We start from the raw sequence: 16,353 nt of genomic DNA, 5'->3' as shown, positions 1-16,353 counted from the left end.
TGAGTTCTTCTTTTTCCAGTTCAGACAATACAAACCTCAGAAACCATTGCAATCTACACTACAGAATGTTTCATTCATTCACGCGAATCTTGAATTCATCTTGTTCTCCACTCCCAGCAGGTTTTCGTTTCACCACTGGTGAATGTCCAAGCAACCCAAGGCTGGTTTCAGCTGCGTGTTAACACTCGCAGCCGTGCTGTTCAATTGGCTATCCAGTGAACGCTGGTTAGCTCTTGATTTTCCTTCCACACACCGAGCCTTCAGAAATCATTCTTATCTCCACTTCAGAATGTTCCATTCGTTCCCTGCGAATCTGGAATTCCTCTGACTCTCCACACCAGGCAGATTTTCCTAACAACACTGGTGAATGACCAGGTAATCCAATGCTGGTTTTCAGCGGCTGTTCACACTCACAGCCTTGCTGTTCAATTGGCAATCCAGTCAAACCTAGTCAGCTCTTCATTTTCCTGTCCACACAACCCAGCGTTCAGAAATCATTGGAATCTCTACTACAGAAATTTCCATTCATTCACTGTGAATCTGGAAATAATCTGAATCTGCATTCCAGGAAGGCTTTCGTTACACCACTGATGAATGTCCAAGTAATGCAATGCTGCTTCTTAGTGGTCTGTTCACACTCGAAACCGTGCTGTTCATTGGCTATCCACTCAATATCGGTCAGCTCTTCAATATCCTGTCCAGACTATCCAGATTTCTAAATGTTGGCAATCACCACTACAGAATGTTCCATTCAATCACGCGAATCTGGAATTCATCAGAGTCTCCACTCCTGGAAGGTTTTCGTGACACCACTAGTAAATGTCCAAGGAAGACAATGCTGGTTTTAAGCCGCCTGCTAACACACTCAGCCGTGCTGTTCAATTTGCTATCCACCCAACCCTATTCAGCTCTACATTTTCCTGTCCTCATAACCCAACCTTCAGAAATAATTGGTATCTCCTCCACAGAATGTTCCGTTCATTCACTGCGAATCTTAAATTCATCTGACTCTCAACTCCCGGCGGGTTATCGTTACACCACTTGTGAATGTCCAAGTAAGCCAATGCTGGTTTTCAGTGGCCTGTTCATACTAAGAGACGTGCTGTTCATTTGGCTATCCACTCCACCCTGTTCAGCTCTACATTTTCGTGTCCACAAAACCCAGCCTTCAGAAATCATTGGAATCACCACTAGAGAATGTTCCATTCATTCACTGCGAATCTGGAATTCATCTGAACCTCCACTCCTGGCAGGTTTTCGTTACGCCACTGGTGAATGTCCAAGAAACTCAATACTGGTTTTCAGAGGCATGTTCAACTCGCAGAAGTGCTGTTCAATGGGCTATCCACTCAATATTGGTCAGCTCTTCATTTTCCTCTCCACACAAACCAGCCTTCAGAAATCATTGGGATCTCCACTACAGACTGTTCCATTCATTCACTGCGATTCTGCAATTCATCTGACTCTCCGCTCCAGGCAGGTTTTCATTACAGCACTGGTGAATGACCAAGTAATCCAATGCTGGTTTTCAGCCGCCTTTTCACACTCGCAGTGTGCTGTTCAATTGTCTAGCCACTCAAACCTGGTCAGCCTTTCATTTTCTTTTCCACAATATCAGACTTCAGAAATCATTGGAATCGCCAGTACAGAATGTTCCATTCATTCACTGCCAATCTGGAATTCATCTGAATCTGCACTCCAGGTAGGCTTTCATTACACCACTTATGAATGTCCAAGTAACACAATGCTGGTTTTCAGCGGTCTGTTCACACTCTAAGCCCTGCTTTTTACTGGGTATCCACACAACTGTGGTCAGCTCTTCATTTTCATGTCCAAACAATCCAGACTTGAGAAATCATTGCAATCTCCAGTACAGAATGTTCCATTCATTCACTGCGAATCTGGAATTCAACTGAATCTCCACTACCTGCAGATTTATCTTACACCACTTGTGAATGTCCAAGTAAAACAATGCTGGTTTTCAGAGGCCTGTTCATGTTCGCAGTCGTGCTGTTCAATTGGCTATCCACTCAACCTGTTTTGCTCCTCATTTTCCTGTGCACACAACCCAGCCTTCAGAAATCATTGTAATCTCCACTACAGGATGTTCCATTCATTCACTGGGAATCTGGAATTCATCTGAATCTGCACTCCACGCAGGCTTTCGTTACACCACTGCTGAAAGTCGAAGTAATGCAATACTGGTTTTCAGTGGTCTGTTCACATTCGAAGCCGAGGCTTTTTACAGGCTATCCACTCAACACTGGTCAGCTCTTCATTTTCGTGTCCCCACAATCCAGATTTCAGAAATCATTGCAATCTCCACTACAGAATGTTCCATTCATTCACTGCGAGTCTGGAGTTTATCTGATTCTCCACTCCCGCCTGGTTAACATTACACCACTTGTGAATGTCCAAGTAAGCCAATGCTGGTTTTCAGAGGCCTGTTCATACTCGCAGCCGTGCTGTTTAATTGACAATTCACTCCACCCTGTTCAGCTCTTCATTGTCCCACCACACTACCAGCCTTCAGAAATCTTTGTTATCTCCACTACAGAATGTTCCATTCATTCACTGCGAATCTGGAATTCATCTGACTCTCAACTCCACGCAGGTTTTCATTACACCACTGTTGAATGTCCAAGTAACCCAATGCTGGTTTTCAGCGGCCTGTTCATATTCGCAGCCCTGCTGTTTACTTGGCTATCGATTCAAGCCTGGTCAGCTCTTCATTTTCCTGTCCACACAACACAGGCTTCAGAAATCATTGGAATCTCCTCTACAGAATGTTCCATTCATTCACTGCGAATGTGGAATTCAACTGACTCTCCACTCCATGCAGGTTTTCCTTACACCACTGATGAATGTCCAAGTAACCCAATGCTGGTTTTCAGCTGCATGTTCACACTCGCAGCCATGCTATACAATTGGCTTTCCACTAAATCCTGATTAGTTCTTGATTTTCCTTCCACACGACCCAGCCTTCAGAAATCATTGGAATCTCCACTAGAGAATGTTCCATTCATTCACTGCGAATCTGGAATTCCTCTGAACCTCCACTCCCGGCAGGTTTTCGTTACACCACTGTTGAATGTCCAAGTAACCCAATGTTTTAAGTGTTTTCTTCACAAGCGCAGTGGTGCTGTTCAATTGGCTATCCACTCAACCCTGGCCAGCTCTACATTTTCCTGTCCACACCACAGAGACTGGAGAAATCATTGTTATCTCCACTACAGAATGTTCCATTCATTCACAGCGAATCTGGAATTCATCTGAATCTCCACTCCCGGCAGGTTTTCGTGACACCACTGGTAAATATCCAAGTAAGCCAATGCTGGTTTTAAGTGGCCTGCTCATACTCTCAGCCGTGCTGTTCAATTTGCTATCCACTCAACCCTCTTCAGCTCCATTTTCCTGTCCACATAACCCAAACTTCAGAAACAATTGGTATCTCCTCCACAGAATGTTCCATTCATTGACTGCAAATCTGAAATTCATCTAATTCTCAACTCCCGTCAGGTTTTCGTTACACCACTTGTGAATGTCCAATTAAGCCAAAGCTGGTTTTCAGTGGCCTGTTCTTACTACGAGACGTGCTGTTCATTTGGCTATCCATTCCACCCTGTTCAGCTCTACATTTTCGTGTCCACAAAACCCAGCCTTCAGAAATCATTGGAATCACCACTAGAGAATGTTCCATGCATTCACTGCGAATCTGGAATTCATCTGAATCTCCACTCCCGGCAGGTTTTCATTGCACCACTGCTGAATGGTCAAGTAACGCAATGATGGTTTTCAGCAGTCTATTCACACTCGAACCCGTGCTGTTCACGGTCTAGCGACTCAACACTGGTGAGTTCTTCTTTTTCCAGTTCAGACAATACAAACCTCAGAAACCATTGCAATCTACACTACAGAATGTTTAATTCATTCACGCGAATCTTGAATTCATCTTGTTCTCCACTCCCAGCAGGTTTTCGTTTCACCACTGGTGAATGTCCAAGCAACCCAAGGCTGGTTTCAGCTGCGTGTTAACACTCGCAGCCGTGCTGTTCAATTGGCTATCCAGTGAACGCTGGTTAGCTCTTGATTTTCCTTCCACACACCGAGCCTTCAGAAATCATTCTTATCTCCACTTCAGAATGTTCCATTCGTTCCCTGCGAATCTGGAATTCCTCTGACTCTCCACACCAGGCAGATTTTCCTAACAACACTGGTGAATGACCAGGTAATCCAATGCTGGTTTTCAGCGGCTGTTCACACTCACAGCCTTGCTGTTCAATTGGCAATCCAGTCAAACCTAGTCAGCTCTTCATTTTCCTGTCCACACAACCCAGCGTTCAGAAATCATTGGAATCTCTACTACAGAAATTTCCATTCATTCACTGTGAATCTGGAAATAATCTGAATCTGCATTTCAGGAAGGCTTTCGTTACACCACTGATGAATGTCCAAGTAATGCAATGCTGCTTCTTACTGGTCTGTTCACACTCGAAACCGTGCTGTTCATTGGCTATCCACTCAATATCGGTCAGCTCTTCAATATCCTGTCCAGACTATCCAGATTTCTAAATGTTGGCAATCACCACTACAGAATGTTCCATTCAATCACGCGAATCTGGAATTCATCAGAGTCTCCACTCCTGGAAGGTTTTCGTGACACCACTGGTAAATGTCCAAGGAAGACAATGCTGGTTTTAAGCCGCCTGCTAACACACTCAGCCGTGCTGTTCAATTTGCTATCCACCCAACCCTATTCAGCTCTACATTTTCCTGTCCTCATAACCCAACCTTCAGAAATAATTGGTATCTCCTCCACAGAATGTTCCGTTCATTCACTGCGAATCTTAAATTCATCTGACTCTCAACTCCCGGCGGGTTATCGTTACACCACTTGTGAATGTCCAAGTAAGCCAATGCTGGTTTTCAGTGGCCTGTTCATACTAAGAGACGTGCTGTTCATTTGGCTATCCACTCCACCCTGTTCAGCTCTACATTTTCGTGTCCACAAAACCCAGCCTTCAGAAATCATTGGAATCACCACTAGAGAATGTTCCATTCATTCACTGCGAATCTGGAATTCATCTGAACCTCCACTCCTGGCAGGTTTTCGTTACGCCACTGGTGAATGTCCAAGAAACTCAATACTGGTTTTCAGAGGCATGTTCAACTCGCAGAAGTGCTGTTCAATGGGCTATCCACTCAATATTGGTCAGCTCTTCATTTTCCTCTCCACACAAACCAGCATTCAGAAATCATTGGGATCTCCACTACAGACTGTTCCATTCATTCACTGCGATTCTGCAATTCATCTGACTCTCCGCTCCAGGCAGGTTTTCATTACAGCACTGGTGAATGACCAAGTAATCCAATGCTGGTTTTCAGCCGCCTTTTCACACTCGCAGTGTGCTGTTCAATTGTCTATCCACTCAAACCTGGTCAGCCTTTCATTTTCTTTTCCACAATATCAGACTTCAGAAATCATTGGAATCGCCAGTACAGAATCTTCCATTCATTCACTGCCAATCTGGAATTCATCTGAATCTGCACTCCAGGTAGGCTTTCATTACACCACTTATGAATGTCCAAGTAACACAATGCTGGTTTTCAGCGGTCTGTTCACACTCTAAGCCCTGCTTTTTACTGGGTATCCACACAACTGTGGTCAGCTCTTCATTTTCATGTCCAAACAATCCAGACTTGAGAAATCATTGCAATCTCCAGTACAGAATGTTCCATTCATTCACTGCGAATCTGGAATTCAACTGAATCTCCACTACCTGCAGATTTATCTTACACCACTTGTGAATGTCCAAGTAAAACAATGCTGGTTTTCAGAGGCCTGTTCATGTTCGCAGTCGTGCTGTTCAATTGGCTATCCACTCAACCTGTTTTGCTCCTCATTTTCCTGTGCACACAACCCAGCCTTCAGAAATCATTGTAATCTCCACTACAGGATGTTCCATTCATTCACTGGGAATCTGGAATTCATCTGAATCTGCACTCCACGCAGGCTTTCGTTACACCACTGCTGAAAGTCGAAGTAATGCAATACTGGTTTTCAGTGGTCTGTTCACATTCGAAGCCGAGGCTTTTTACAGGCTATCCACTCAACACTGGTCAGCTCTTCATTTTCGTGTCCCCACAATCCAGATTTCAGAAATCATTGCAATCTCCACTACAGAATGTTCCATTCATTCACTGCGAGTCTGGAGTTTATCTGATTCTCCACTCCCGCCTGGTTAACATTACACCACTTGTGAATGTCCAAGTAAGCCAATGCTGGTTTTCAGAGGCCTGTTCATACTCGCAGCCGTGCTGTTTAATTGACAATTCACTCCACCCTGTTCAGCTCTTCATTGTCCCACCACACTACCAGCCTTCAGAAATCTTTGTTATCTCCACTACAGAATGTTCCATTCATTCACTGCGAATCTGGAATTCATCTGACTCTCAACTCCACGCAGGTTTTCATTACACCACTGTTGAATGTCCAAGTAACCCAATGCTGGTTTTCAGCGGCCTGTTCATATTCGCAGCCCTGCTGTTTACTTGGCTATCGATTCAAGCCTGGTCAGCTCTTCATTTTCCTGTCCACACAACACAGGCTTCAGAAATCATTGGAATCTCCTCTACAGAATGTTCCATTCATTCACTGCGAATGTGGAATTCAACTGACTCTCCACTCCATGCAGGTTTTCCTTACACCACTGATGAATGTCCAAGTAACCCAATGCTGGTTTTCAGCTGCATGTTCACACTCGCAGCCATGCTATACAATTGGCTTTCCACTAAATCCTGATTAGTTCTTGATTTTCCTTCCACACGACCCAGCCTTCAGAAATCATTGGAATCTCCACTAGAGAATGTTCCATTCATTCACTGCGAATCTGGAATTCCTCTGAACCTCCACTCCCGGCAGGTTTTCGTTACACCACTGTTGAATGTCCAAGTAACCCAATGTTTTAAGTGTTTTCTTCACAAGCGCAGTGGTGCTGTTCAATTGGCTATCCACTCAACCCTGGCCAGCTCTACATTTTCCTGTCCACACCACAGAGACTGGAGAAATCATTGTTATCTCCACTACAGAATGTTCCATTCATTCACAGCGAATCTGGAATTCATCTGAATCTCCACTCCCGGCAGGTTTTCGTGACACCACTGGTAAATATCCAAGAAAGCCAATGCTGGTTTTAAGTGGCCTGCTCATACTCTCAGCCGTGCTGTTCAATTTGCTATCCACTCAACCCTCTTCAGCTCCATTTTCCTGTCCACATAACCCAAACTTCAGAAACAATTGGTATCTCCTCCACAGAATGTTCCATTCATTGACTGCAAATCTGAAATTCATCTAATTCTCAACTCCCGTCAGGTTTTCGTTACACCACTTGTGAATGTCCAATTAAGCCAAAGCTGGTTTTCAGTGGCCTGTTCTTACTACGAGACGTGCTGTTCATTTGGCTATCCATTCCACCCTGTTCAGCTCTACATTTTCGTGTCCACAAAACCCAGCCTTCAGAAATCATTGGAATCACCACTAGAGAATGTTCCATGCATTCACTGCGAATCTGGAATTCATCTGAATCTCCACTCCCGGCAGGTTTTCATTGCACCACTGCTGAATGTTCAAGTAACGCAATGATGGTTTTCAGCGGTCTATTCACACTCGAACCCGTGCTGTTCACGGTCTAGCGACTCAACACTGGTGAGTTCTTCTTTTTCCAGTTCAGACAATACAAACCCCAGAAACCATTGCAATCTACACTACAGAATGTTTCATTCATTCACGCGAATCTTGAATTCATCTTGTTCTCCACTCCCAGCAGGTTTTCGTTTCACCACTGGTGAATGTCCAAGCAACCCAAGGCTGGTTTCAGCTGCGTGTTAACACTCGCAGCCGTGCTGTTCAATTGGCTATCCAGTGAACGCTGGTTAGCTCTTGATTTTCCTTCCACACACCGAGCCTTCAGAAATCATTCTTATCTCCACTTCAGAATGTTCCATTCGTTCCCTGCGAATCTGGAATTCCTCTGACTCTCCACACCAGGCAGATTTTCCTAACAACACTGGTGAATGACCAGGTAATCCAATGCTGGTTTTCAGCGGCTGTTCACACTCACAGCCTTGCTGTTCAATTGGCAATCCAGTCAAACCTAGTCAGCTCTTCATTTTCCTGTCCACACAACCCAGCGTTCAGAAATCATTGGAATCTCTACTACAGAAATTTCCATTCATTCACTGTGAATCTGGAAATAATCTGAATCTGCATTCCAGGAAGGCTTTCGTTACACCACTGATGAATGTCCAAGTAATGCAATGCTGCTTCTTAGTGGTCTGTTCACACTCGAAACCGTGCTGTTCATTGGCTATCCACTCAATATCGGTCAGCTCTTCAATATCCTGTCCAGACTATCCAGATTTCTAAATGTTGGCAATCACCACTACAGAATGTTCCATTCAATCACGCGAATCTGGAATTCATCAGAGTCTCCACTCCTGGAAGGTTTTCGTGACACCACTGGTAAATGTCCAAGGAAGACAATGCTGGTTTTAAGCCGCCTGCTAACACACTCAGCCGTGCTGTTCATTTGGCTATCCACCCAACCCTATTCAGCTCTACATTTTCCTGTCCACAAAACCCAGCCTTCAGAAATCATTGGAATCACCACTAGAGAATGTTCCATTCATTCACTGCGAATCTGGAATTCATCTGAACCTCCACTCCTGGCAGGTTTTCGTTACGCCACTGGTGAATGTCCAAGTAAGCCAATGCTGGTTTTCAGTGGCCTGTTCAACTCGCAGAAGTGCTGTTCAATGGGCTATCCACTCTATATTGGTCAGCTCTTCATTTTCCTCTCCACACAAACCAGCCTTCAGAAATCATTGGGATCTCCACTACAGACTGTTCCATTCATTCACTGCGATTCTGCAATTCATCTGACTCTCCACTCCAGGCAGGTTTTCATTACAGCACTGGTGAATGACCAAGTAATCCAATGCTGGTTTTCAGCCGCCTTTTCACACTCGCAGTGTGCTGTTCAATTGTCTATCCACTCAAACCTGGTCAGCCTTTCATTTTCTTTTCCACAATATCAGACTTCAGAAATCATTGGAATCGCCAGTACAGAATGTTCCATTCATTCACTGCCAATCTGGAATTCATCTGAATCTGCACTCCAGGTAGGCTTTCATTACACCACTTATGAATGTCCAAGTAACACAATGCTGGTTTTCAGCGGTCTGTTCACACTCTAAGCCCTGCTTTTTACTGGGTATCCACACAACTGTGGTCAGCCCTTCATTTTCATGTCCAAACAATCCAGACTTGAGAAATCATTGCAATCTCCAGTACAGAATGTTCCATTCATTCACTGCGAATCTGGAATTCAACTGAATCTCCACTACCTGCAGATTTATCTTACACCACTTGTGAATGTCCAAGTAAAACAATGCTGGTTTTCAGAGGCCTGTTCATGTTCGCAGTCGTGCTGTTCAATTGGCTATCCACTCAACCTGTTTTGCTCCTCATTTTCCTGTGCACACAACCCAGCCTTCAGAAATCATTGTAATCTCCACTACAGGATGTTCCATTCATTCACTGGGAATCTGGAATTCATCTGAATCTGCACTCCACGCAGGCTTTCGTTACACCACTGCTGAAAGTCGAAGTAATGCAATACTGGTTTTCAGTGGTCTGTTCACATTCGAAGCCGAGGCTTTTTACAGGCTATCCACTCAACACTGGTCAGCTCTTCATTTTCGTGTCCCCACAATCCAGATTTCAGAAATCATTGCAATCTCCACTACAGAATGTTCCATTCATTCACTGCGAGTCTGGAGTTTATCTGATTCTCCACTCCCGCCTGGTTAACATTACACCACTTGTGAATGTCCAAGTAAGCCAATGCTGGTTTTCAGAGGCCTGTTCATACTCGCAGCCGTGCTGTTTAATTGACAATTCACTCCACCCTGTTCAGCTCTTCATTGTCCCACCACACTACCAGCCTTCAGAAATCTTTGTTATCTCCACTACAGAATGTTCCATTCATTCACTGCGAATCTGGAATTCATCTGACTCTCAACTCCACGCAGGTTTTCATTACACCACTGTTGAATGTCCAAGTAACCCAATGCTGGTTTTCAGCGGCCTGTTCATATTCGCAGCCCTGCTGTTTACTTGGCTATCGATTCAAGCCTGGTCAGCTCTTCATTTTCCTGTCCACACAACACAGGCTTCAGAAATCATTGGAATCTCCTCTACAGAATGTTCCATTCATTCACTGCGAATGTGGAATTCAACTGACTCTCCACTCCATGCAGGTTTTCCTTACACCACTGATGAATGTCCAAGTAACCCAATGCTGGTTTTCAGCTGCATGTTCACACTCGCAGCCATGCTATACAATTGGCTTTCCACTAAATCCTGATTAGTTCTTGATTTTCCTTCCACACGACCCAGCCTTCAGAAATCATTGGAATCTCCACTAGAGAATGTTCCATTCATTCACTGCGAATCTGGAATTCCTCTGAACCTCCACTCCCGGCAGGTTTTCGTTACACCACTGTTGAATGTCCAAGTAACCCAATGTTTTAAGTGTTTTCTTCACAAGCGCAGTGGTGCTGTTCAATTGGCTATCCACTCAACCCTGGCCAGCTCTACATTTTCCTGTCCACACCACAGAGACTGGAGAAATCATTGTTATCTCCACTACAGAATGTTCCATTCATTCACAGCGAATCTGGAATTCATCTGAATCTCCACTCCCGGCAGGTTTTCGTGACACCACTGGTAAATATCCAAGTAAGCCAATGCTGGTTTTAAGTGGCCTGCTCATACTCTCAGCCGTGCTGTTCAATTTGCTATCCACTCAACCCTCTTCAGCTCCATTTTCCTGTCCACATAACCCAAACTTCAGAAACAATTGGTATCTCCTCCACAGAATGTTCCATTCATTGACTGCAAATCTGAAATTCATCTAATTCTCAACTCCCGTCAGGTTTTCGTTACACCACTTGTGAATGTCCAATTAAGCCAAAGCTGGTTTTCAGTGGCCTGTTCTTACTACGAGACGTGCTGTTCATTTGGCTGTCCATTCCACCCTGTTCAGCTCTACATTTTCGTGTCCACAAAACCCAGCCTTCAGAAATCATTGGAATCACCACTAGAGAATGTTCCATGCATTCACTGCGAATCTGGAATTCATCTGAATCTCCACTCCCGGCAGGTTTTCATTGCACCACTGCTGAATGTTCAAGTAACGCAATGATGGTTTTCAGCGGTCTATTCACACTCGAACCCGTGCTGTTCACGGTCTAGCGACTCAACACTGGTGAGTTCTTCTTTTTCCAGTTCAGACAATACAAACCTCAGAAACCATTGCAATCTACACTACAGAATGTTTCATTCATTCACGCGAATCTTGAATTCATCTTGTTCTCCACTCCCAGCAGGTTTTCGTTTCACCACTGGTGAATGTCCAAGCAACCCAAGGCTGGTTTCAGCTGCGTGTTAACACTCGCAGCCGTGCTGTTCAATTGGCTATCCAGTGAACGCTGGTTAGCTCTTGATTTTCCTTCCACACACCGAGCCTTCAGAAATCATTCTTATCTCCACTTCAGAATGTTCCATTCGTTCCCTGCGAATCTGGAATTCCTCTGACTCTCCACACCAGGCAGATTTTCCTAACAACACTGGTGAATGACCAGGTAATCCAATGCTGGTTTTCAGCGGCTGTTCACACTCACAGCCTTGCTGTTCAATTGGCAATCCAGTCAAACCTAGTCAGCTCTTCATTTTCCTGTCCACACAACCCAGCGTTCAGAAATCATTGGAATCTCTACTACAGAAATTTCCATTCATTCACTGTGAATCTGGAAATAATCTGAATCTGCATTCCAGGAAGGCTTTCGTTACACCACTGATGAATGTCCAAGTAATGCAATGCTGCTTCTTAGTGGTCTGTTCACACTCGAAACCGTGCTGTTCATTGGCTATCCACTCAATATCGGTCAGCTCTTCAATATCCTGTCCAGACTATCCAGATTTCTAAATGTTGGCAATCACCACTACAGAATGTTCCATTCAATCACGCGAATCTGGAATTCATCAGAGTCTCCACTCCTGGAAGGTTTTCGTGACACCACTGGTAAATGTCCAAGGAAGACAATGCTGGTTTTAAGCCGCCTGCTAACACACTCAGCCGTGCTGTTCATTTGGCTATCCACCCAACCCTATTCAGCTCTACATTTTCCTGTCCACAAAACCCAGCCTTCAGAAATCATTGGAATCACCACTAGAGAATGTTCCATTCATTCACTGCGAATCTGGAATTCATCTGAACCTCCACTCCTGGCAGGTTTTCGTTACGCCACTGGTGAATGTCCAAGTAAGCCAATGCTGGTTTTCAGTGGCCTGTTCAACTCGCAGAAGTGCTGTTCAATGGGCTATCCACTCTATATTGGTCAGCTCTTCATTTTCCTCTCCACACAAACCAGCCTTCAGAAATCATTGGGATCTCCACTACAGACTGTTCCATTCATTCACTGCGATTCTGCAATTCATCTGACTCTCCACTCCAGGCAGGTTTTCATTACAGCACTGGTGAATGACCAAGTAATCCAATGCTGGTTTTCAGCCGCCTTTTCACACTCGCAGTGTGCTGTTCAATTGTCTATCCACTCAAACCTGGTCAGCCTTTCATTTTCTTTTCCACAATATCAGACTTCAGAAATCATTGGAATCGCCAGTACAGAATGTTCCATTCATTCACTGCCAATCTGGAATTCATCTGAATCTGCACTCCAGGTAGGCTTTCATTACACCACTTATGAATGTCCAAGTAACACAATGCTGGTTTTCAGCGGTCTGTTCACACTCTAAGCCCTGCTTTTTACTGGGTATCCACACAACTGTGGTCAGCTCTTCATTTTCATGTCCAAACAATCCAGACTTGAGAAATCATTGCAATCTCCAGTACAGAATGTTCCATTCATTCACTGCGAATCTGGAATTCAACTGAATCTCCACTACCTGCAGATTTATCTTACACCACTTGTGAATGTCCAAGTAAAACAATGCTGGTTTTCAGAGGCCTGTTCATGTTCGCAGTCGTGCTGTTCAATTGGCTATCCACTCAACCTGTTTTGCTCCTCATTTTCCTGTGCACACAACCCAGCCTTCAGAAATCATTGTAATCTCCACTACAGGATGTTCCATTCATTCACTGGGAATCTGGAATTCATCTGAATCTGCACTCCACGCAGGCTTTCGTTACACCACTGCTGAAAGTCGAAGTAATGCAATACTGGTTTTCAGTGGTCTGTTCACATTCGAAGCCGAGGCTTTTTACAGGCTATCCTCTCAACACTGGTCAGCTCTTCATTTTCGTGTCCCCACAATCCAGATTTCAGAAATCATTGCAATCTCCACTACAGAATGTTCCATTCATTCACTGCGAGTCTGGAGTTTATCTGATTCTCCACTCCCGCCTGGTTAACATTACACCACTTGTGAATGTCCAAGTAAGCCAATGCTGGTTTTCAGAGGCCTGTTCATACTCGCAGCCGTGCTGTTTAATTGACAATTCACTCCACCCTGTTCAGCTCTTCATTGTCCCACCACACTACCAGCCTTCAGAAATCTTTGTTATCTCCACTACAGAATGTTCCATTCATTCACTGCGAATCTGGAATTCATCTGACTCTCAACTCCACGCAGGTTTTCATTACACCACTGTTGAATGTCCAAGTAACCCAATGCTGGTTTTCAGCGGCCTGTTCATATTCGCAGCCCTGCTGTTTACTTGGCTATCGATTCAAGCCTGGTCAGCTCTTCATTTTCCTGTCCACACAACACAGGCTTCAGAAATCATTGGAATCTCCTCTACAGAATGTTCCATTCATTCACTGCGAATGTGGAATTCAACTGACTCTCCACTCCATGCAGGTTTTCCTTACACCACTGATGAATGTCCAAGTAACCCAATGCTGGTTTTCAGCTGCATGTTCACACTCGCAGCCATGCTATACAATTGGCTTTCCACTAAATCCTGATTAGTTCTTGATTTTCCTTCCACACGACCCAGCCTTCAGAAATCATTGGAATCTCCACTAGAGAATGTTCCATTCATTCACTGCGAATCTGGAATTCCTCTGAACCTCCACTCCCGGCAGGTTTTCGTTACACCACTGTTGAATGTCCAAGTAACCCAATGTTTTAAGTGTTTTCTTCACAAGCGCAGTGGTGCTGTTCAATTGGCTATCCACTCAACCCTGGCCAGCTCTACATTTTCCTGTCCACACCACAGAGACTGGAGAAATCATTGTTATCTCCACTACAGAATGTTCCATTCATTCACAGCGAATCTGGAATTCATCTGAATCTCCACTCCCGGCAGGTTTTCGTGACACCACTGGTAAATATCCAAGTAAGCCAATGCTGGTTTTAAGTGGCCTGCTCATACTCTCAGCCGTGCTGTTCAATTTGCTATCCACTCAACCCTCTTCAGCTCCATTTTCCTGTCCACATAACCCAAACTTCAGAAACAATTGGTATCTCCTCCACAGAATGTTCCATTCATTGACTGCAAATCTGAAATTCATCTAATTCTCAACTCCCGTCAGGTTTTCGTTACACCACTTGTGAATGTCCAATTAAGCCAAAGCTGGTTTTCAGTGGCCTGTTCTTACTACGAGACGTGCTGTTCATTTGGCTATCCATTCCACCCTGTTCAGCTCTACATTTTCGTGTCCACAAAACCCAGCCTTCAGAAATCATTGGAATCACCACTAGAGAATGTTCCATGCATTCACTGCGAATCTGGAATTCATCTGAATCTCCACTCCCGGCAGGTTTTCATTGCACCACTGCTGAATGGTCAAGTAACGCAATGATGGTTTTCAGCGGTCTATTCACACTCGAACCCGTGCTGTTCACGGTCTAGCGACTCAACACTGGTGAGTTCTTCTTTTTCCAGTTCAGACAATACAAACCTCAGAAACCATTGCAATCTACACTACAGAATGTTTCATTCATTCACGCGAATCTTGAATTCATCTTGTTCTCCACTCCCAGCAGGTTTTCGTTTCACCACTGGTGAATGTCCAAGCAACCCAAGGCTGGTTTCAGCTGCGTGTTAACACTCGCAGCCGTGCTGTTCAATTGACTATCCAGTGAACGCTGGTTAGCTCTTGATTTTCCTTCCACACACCGAGCCTTCAGAAATCATTCTTATCTCCACTTCAGAATGTTCCATTCGTTCCCTGCGAATCTGGAATTCCTCTGACTCTCCACACCAGGCAGATTTTCCTAACAACACTGGTGAATGACCAGGTAATCCAATGCTGGTTTTCAGCGGCTGTTCACACTCACAGCCTTGCTGTTCAATTGGCAATCCAGTCAAACCTAGTCAGCTCTTCATTTTCCTGTCCACACAACCCAGCGTTCAGAAATCATTGGAATCTCTACTACAGAAATTTCCATTCATTCACTGTGAATCTGGAAATAATCTGAATCTGCATTCCAGGAAGGCTTTCGTTACACCACTGATGAATGTCCAAGTAATGCAATGCTGCTTCTTAGTGGTCTGTTCACACTCGAAACCGTGCTGTTCACTGGCTATCCACTCAACATTGGTCAGCTCTTCAATATCCTGTCCAGACTATCCAGATTTCTAAATCTTGGCAATCTCCACTACAGAATGTTCCATTCAATCACGCGAATCTGGAATTCATCAGAGTCTCCACTCCCGGCAGGTTTTCGTGACACCACTGGTATATGTCCAAGGAAGCCAATGCTGGTTTTAAGCCGCCTGCTTATACTCTCAGCCGTGCTGTTCAATTTGCTATCCACCCAACCCTATTCAGCTCTACATTTTCCTGTCCTCATAACCCAACCTTCAGAAATAATTGGTATCTCCTCCACAGAATGTTCCGTTCATTCACTGCGAATCTTAAATTCATCTGACTCTCAACTCCCGGCGGGTTATCGTTACACAACTTGTGAATGTCCAAGTAAGCCAATGCTGGTTTTCAGTGGCCTGTTCATACTAAGAGACGTGCTGTTCATTTGGCTATCCACTCCACCCTGTTCAGCTCTACATTTTCGTGTCCACAAAACCCAGCCTTCAGAAATCATTGGAATCACCACTAGAGAATGTTCCATTCATTCACTGCGAATCTGGAATTCATCTGAACCTCCACTCCCGGCAGGTTTTCGTTACGCCACTGGTGAATGTCCAAGTAACTCAATACTGGTTTTCAGAGGCATGTTCAACTCGCAGAAGTGCTGTTCAATGGGCTATCCACTCAATATTGGTCAGCTCTTCATTTTCCTCTCCACACAAACCAGCCTTC

Source organism: Sorex fumeus, unplaced genomic scaffold (genome assembly GCF_029834395.1).
Source record: "Sorex fumeus unplaced genomic scaffold, SorFum_2.1 ptg000114l, whole genome shotgun sequence".
NCBI classification, from domain to species: domain Eukaryota; kingdom Metazoa; phylum Chordata; class Mammalia; order Eulipotyphla; family Soricidae; genus Sorex; species Sorex fumeus.
The sequence above is the reverse complement of the archived record's forward strand: the minus strand, read 5'-3'. Positions refer to the sequence as shown.